Genomic DNA, 6,836 nt, shown 5'->3' on the forward strand with positions numbered 1-6,836 from the left:
ATACTATTCCTAGTAAAACATGATGAACTACAAGTCTTATCACTAAAAAAAAGAAGTCCTAGTCAGTCATTACAGTGCACAATATATTTCTGACATAATCCACACTCTTTCCAAACATCAGGGATCCAGGCACTCCCTGACACAGCGGTGGTGCCTCATAGCGTAGATGTTCTGTCAGTGCTCCTCCAAAGCAGTGAAGTCTTCCCAAATTCCATGATTCCCTAATGTGCTTTTCTTCTTATCTTACTTAAACCGTCTTTGATGGTACCAAATCTTATCGTTTTCTGACACTCTGATACTTATTTCAGTGTCCTCTGATGATGTAGCTATATTAATATAAACTTTTCCTCTACGGTATTCAACAGTAAGTCACTGTTTTGCTTATTCATTTATGTACTCTGAAATTGGGTGCTGTGGATCCCTTGTGGCGCCATATAAATAAAGGATATTATTAATAATAATAATAATAATAATAATAATAATAATAATAAAATGTCCACAAATGTAATTATCATTTTTGCTGGTTATGTGATTTATGAAAATATTCTTATGCGATGCAGTAACACATTGTCTGAAAACTTTGTGTATGGGAAACATTGCAAACTAACAGTTTCCTGGTTCCTTACTCATTAAATCACCCAGTGTGTGCTCTCTGCTGGACTGCAGATTCAATTGTGACTTTAGGAGAAGTCAAGTGACACTCTCAACAGGAAATAAACCTGGCTGTCTACATAAAACATAAAAACCTACTTGTGACACCAACCACATCATTTATTAAAATGTTCATTGAATTATTGAAAAAACACATATGCTAGACGTTGTGAAGGTGTATTGTAAAACTAAATCAAAATGATAGTTACTCAAGATCATAGTGGCATCAATAGCATTATTATGCATTCACATTTTTGGTTATGGAACGTGCATATTATAACATTGGTACATTTTTGAGGACAGCTGAAGGATATATTAATGTTTAGTACATGAATGTTTTTCATGATTAGGACTTATTACAATATTTGCACCATGCTTAAAATAAATTACATTATTCATCAGTTCATCACACAATCTGGCAGTTTTTTTTTTTTTAAAGTGAGTGAAATGTTGAAATTAATGTAGAAAATACAAAGGAGAATACAAAGGAAAAGTGTTAGTATAACAATGTGGTTTCAGACACAACATGATAAGGAAAAGCAAGAGGACTGGCCGGCTGAAGAAACCAATTATATGACAACACCAAAAGCACTGAGGACTAAATTACTGGAACATGGACGGATTAAGCCTTCAGGGGCCCAGGGTCACTTTAGACAAGGGGCCCCCTCCCACTTGTCATTACTGGATGCAAACTGCATAGGAGAATATTACACTGTCAAAACACAGAGTAAAGGCAGCAGGGCCGTAACTAGGGGGGGGCTAGGGGGTCACGCGCACCGGGTGCTGGGTGTGGGGGGCGCAGAGTGACTCAGTGACTGGTGAGGCTTTCTTCCTACTTTACATGACGCTGCCACCGGCCGATGTGTTCCTCCTCCGTGACGAGGTGCGTGTGACATCATCACGCAGTCACCATCCACATTACGTCGGAGGTGCAGTGGAAGAGCGACTAGCGCAGCAACAGGACTCAGTGCAGGAAAATAAGTGACATTAGTCACAAGGGACAGCCGGCGCGGGAAGACAGGGCGGGATCATCCAGCAGCACTGCAGCCGCCAGCTGCTACCAGTCCAGCATGGAGCCACCAGACCAGGCCGCATCACCTCATCCGGCAGCCAGGACACAACAGCGTACCGGCAGACACTATTATGCAGTAGAGTGACAGCACAATTAAGTGGACGGCGTAGCTGCACCGCACAACCAGAACAGGCCGCACATCCGAGCAGCAGCAGCCGGAGCCAGCACACAGAGAGCGGCGACGGGACACATGTCAGAACATAGAGAGGAGTGGTGTCTGTAAGTAAAGTGTATTTATTGTATTGTGTCTTAAAAATACACTTACAAGTAAGTTATGATGTTACTATGTCTAGCTTGCCAAGGTCTTAGCTTGTAGTGAAAGGTCAAAGTGGGTCCTACCAGCCTTCACCACAGTTGTTGGCCACCCAGTTCAGGCCATCCCTGAGAACACGCAAACACTTGTACGTAATAAATGAGATACCAGTGCAGGTCACTGGGCCAAGATGGACCATGACTTTGGACTACTAGTAGCAACAGGTGCCTATATTGCTTTGGGGTGCTAGTATAGCAATATCTCTTTAATATTGCTATATGTGCTTAATATTTAATTATATGCTATAATGTGTTCTGGGCATTACGGTGTGTGCTATAATGTGTACTGGGCATTACGATGTGTGCTATAATGTGTACTGGGCATTACGGTGTGTGTTATAATGTGTACTGGGCATAACGGTGTGTGCTATAATGTGTAGTGGGCATTACGGTGTGTGCTATAATGTGTAGTGGGCATTACGTTGTGTGTTATAATGTGAATGGGCATTACGGTGTGTGTTATAATGTGTACTGGGCATAACAGTGTGTGCTATAATGTGTATTGGGCAGTATGGTGTGTGCTATAATATGTACTGGGCATTACGGATTGTGGTGTAATGTGCTCTGGGCATTACGGTTTGTGGTGTAATGTGCTCTGGGCATTACGGTGTGTGCTGGAATGTGTACTGGGCATTACAGTGTGTTCTATAATGTGAATTGATACTACTATGTGACCACACCACTCCCCCCCCCCCCCAAAAAAAAAAACATGCCCTAAATTTTTAGCACGCGCCTTCGCCGCGCACTGTCCCTGTTTAATATCACCCTTCTGCTGTCTATAAGCACATAAATGGCTTCTGATTAATGTTTTTCTTTCTGTGCAAAACCAAATGCCAAATGTGTGAAAAAAGTCTAGAAAAAGTGGTTAAAAATCGGGATGTGGATGCTCTTTAATATTTTGTTTTTTACTTACTCCCTACCTGCCAGTTTGTATATATTTAATTTGCTCTATCTCTGACTTTCAGTGGGTTTCTTCTGTATTTTATGTTGCCAGCAGATAGCCTTGTGTTACTGTATAAGCAATATCTTTATACAAAGTTGCTCTTTTGTCTTTGTAGGCAACTCTATTATGAGTGATTGGATACAATTATTCTCTCACTTATAGTCAGATATGAGCTTTCTTTTAGCTGTTCCCACCTTACACTGTCTATTGTATGGTGATTATATTATTCTTGCAGAATCTGAGCCCACATGTTGTCCTTCTGTTTTATATTAATTCCGTAATATCTTAATGAGTATCTTAAATGCACATGCTTTTATTCTCATTACTCGGTGGTCGACACCTCCGCTTCTGTGTCGATCAGTGTGATGGTCAGTGTATCTAGGCTTGCCTCTTTCCCATTGTGTCCTCACACTTCAATGTACACAGGGTACTTTTATGTACATATATATATTTCTCCCTCACCACATCAGGGTTTCATGCATATTTTAATTGCCCCCCACGGAGATACCTTGTGGGTTTTGTATTTATAGAATTTTTGAGATGCCGGTACCGCTCCGTACGGTGTTACTATGCACACTCGCTGTTCCTCCTCTTTATTCTAATACCGGCACTATTAATTATACCTCAATCGCTGGGACCGTCAGTGTATACTATCTGACTGTCCCTCAGCAGTGCCTCCGTGTTTGCTTGGGGTGGTGGGTTTTAATATTTATAAGTTCAGGTTTGTGGTGCCTTTTTCAGATACCCCTAGATCTTTCACTTTAGATGTGTCATTTCTATTACTGTTAACATAGCATGGCTATTTATTGTGCATATATATATATATATATATATATATATATACATACATTAAACATTTCTATACATTATTCTGGTTATATTCCTATATATAGAGCAATCCTACATCACATGCCTATGCACATTTCACCGGTCAAGCCGGCTTCCTCAGGGCAAGCCGAGTGATTATTCAGCAAGGATATTTATGCTACTCCCTTAGTGATTGTTGCCAGGGGGCGGGTTTTCCTCTTCCTTGTTTTTTGTCCTGTCTTTTTTGGTGAATTTTGTGGGTGTCATTTATCGACATTTCTCCCATCTCCATCCATAACAGTGTACAATTTGTCATTTTGGTATTAATTTTGGTATTCAAGGAAGAGGAAAACCCGCCCCTGGCAACAATCACTAAGGGAGTAGCATAAATATCCTTGCTGAATAATCACTTGGCTTGCCCTGAGGAAGCCGGCTTGACCGGTGAAATGTGCATAGGCATGTGATGTAGGATTGCTCTAAATATAGGAATATAACCAGAATAATGTATAGAAATGTTTAATGTACTCCCTGCATATCATGTAATGAAATAACTGTTCCAGAACACACTGTCGCGCTGATACCGCATCCCCCAACATAGGGTAAACGGACAGCGTTCTTACACTGCACGTGGCAGAACCGCTGCAGTACAAGGAGATAAATTGTGGCGTTTTCTGACAGCTAATAACTGTAAGAAAATAAAATAAAGGGCAATGTGCACAAACCATATGTAATGAAATAGGAAGCATATATTATAAATAAAGGTGATTGTATGTGAAATTGCATGAAATGTAAGCGAGTGTATTGTGAATACCGGACAGTGTCAAACGGAGTTTGTTTTTCCAAATAGAACCCAATACCAGGGAAAGCGATTGATACTCTGACTGTGGCCCTTATTCTGATCGGTGCGGATATTCCCGCATTCTTACGGAGCGGTCCGCACGCCACGGTGTTTTGCCGCATGCGGCCATCGTCCGTAGAAACGCCCACGTGTCCTCCGCATTCGGACGGACTCACTCTTTAAGAACAGGGCGTGTTTACGGACGACATACAAACCATGCGTGTGCGGGAGAAACACTCCGATTCTGCACGGTATTACAGAGTATTACAGAGTATGCTCGGAAATACCGCATCCGACCGGGAGCCAAGCGGTGCTACCGCCCGTAAGCGGAGTATTTACGCCAAACAACCCACTATTAAGTATCTTCTGCAATACATCACATGACCCACTTATTCAATTACCTATCCTCATAAAAAACTGCTTATTTGGAATTGGAATCAATTAGATGCCAATATATCCTTACAAGCATGCCTAACACATGCATTGCACACATTAACCCTTACAGCAATTTAAGTGCAATGGTTTGTATTAGACCCTGTGTAAAAGATTATAAACAATCTACACATATACTGTTTAATGTGCAAAGAAAACCAACAACTGTGAACTTGCATAAACAATTTATTTGAAAACACAATTAACATATAAATAAAAAAATATCAAATAATAAATTAAATCAGGAGATCTCTGAGGTCCTGCAGGTCGGCTAGCAGTAGCCTCAAATGGTGCTCCGCCCGCAGGAGGGCCCCACGCACCCCCTCATCTGCCGGTGTGGTGTCATCTGTGGGCATGTCAAAGGGGCAAAAATTAGTCATGTTATTCATGCATACATTTCACATACTGCGACATAAATTGCACAAATGCTAGGTGACATGTGTGTGTATATATATATATATATATATATATATATATATATATATATATATATATATCTATGTAGAGAGATAGAGACACACATAGATAAATAGATATGACACATACATATATACATACATGCAAACTTATTTACTACATACTGTCTTTTTTTGCCTCTACCCTTTACTCTGCAGAAGACATAACAGTCATAGTGTTTCTTCTTAGTCACAACCCACCCATGACTAACCAATGACAAGCATGTCATGGCCTCCGTCAATAAGAACTTGTCACAATCTGCTCAGTCTAAGTTCAGTGATGGTTCGTGGCATGGGAGTTATGCAAATGTCAGGAATGCACAGTACACATCCTCAAAATCATAATTCTGTCTAAACCAACCTACAATTCTGTGACGGCAAAAAAACAATCGGAACTACAGGGGGTGTTTAGGTAGAGGAGGCTCCTGGGACACTGGCAACTTCTGACTCCATTCCAAGGTAGGCCGGGCCATACTCCATTTATAGCATACATCCTAGAGTTTATAAATAACATTCACCAACAATATAGATTCCACTATTTGATGGGTCATAATCTACGATTGCAGCAGGTGAATTTAATCCACAAATGATCCACTCATCCCTTTACTCCAGGATCCTGTTTAACTACAACGGTTATGTGGCAGTCAAAATGGAGCTCCAACCCATCCCACAAACCTGTGTAATTGAGAGGTGTCCTGGATGAAAGGGATGCCTTGGACACCCCATCTAACCCGTACCTGTATCTGTAGCTACCCACTTTGGGGTCTATATGAATAGTATTGGAACAAAATTTTTAATCACCAGTGCTACATAACAAATACCAGTACAACTACTTCATGAATGATGCATTATGTAAACATACCGATCTGCTGGGACTCCGGGGCTTGGCACGCCTCCTCCCCCTCGGAATCGGAATCCTCTGGGGCAACCGTGGCCTCCTCAGCCCCCTCCTCCGCCAGCTCCTCTGCCACCATGACCACGTCCACCTCCTCTGCCACAAGCACCTCCTCCTCCACCTCCTCCTCCTCCTCCACCTCCTCCTCCACCTCCTCCTCCTCCACCTCCACCACCACCACCTCCTCCTCCACCTCCTCCTCCGCCACCAACACCTCCTCCTCTGCCACCAACTCCTCTTCCACCTCCTCCACCACCACCTCCTCAGGCACCTCCTCCTCCTCCACCACCTCCTCCACCATCTCCTCCACCATCTCCTCCAACATTTCCTCCTCCTCCACTTCCTCCTCCTCCACCCTTGCCGCCACCTCCTCCTCAGGGTCTTGGGCCTCCTCCTGGGCCCGGGCTGCCTCGGCCTCTTCACGGGCCTGT

The 6,836-nt window shown here is 42.5% G+C and overlaps 1 long non-coding RNA gene across 1 annotated transcript; it reads right to left on the bottom strand.

Annotated features, from left to right (window-relative positions):
- Positions 1 to 5,223: 5,223 nt before the first annotated feature.
- On the bottom strand, positions 5,224 to 6,464 carry LOC146058793 (uncharacterized). Its single transcript, XR_014469959.1, has 2 exons — positions 6,373 to 6,464; positions 5,224 to 5,401 (listed from the first exon to the last, which is right to left on the bottom strand). It is a non-coding gene; the product is annotated as an uncharacterized LOC146058793 (long non-coding RNA).
- Between the last annotated feature and the right edge of the window lie 372 nt (positions 6,465 to 6,836).

This window comes from Crinia signifera, chromosome 2, assembly GCF_055691185.1.
Source record: "Crinia signifera chromosome 2, ASM5569118v1, whole genome shotgun sequence".
In the NCBI taxonomy this organism is placed as follows: Eukaryota; Metazoa; Chordata; class Amphibia; order Anura; family Myobatrachidae; genus Crinia; species Crinia signifera.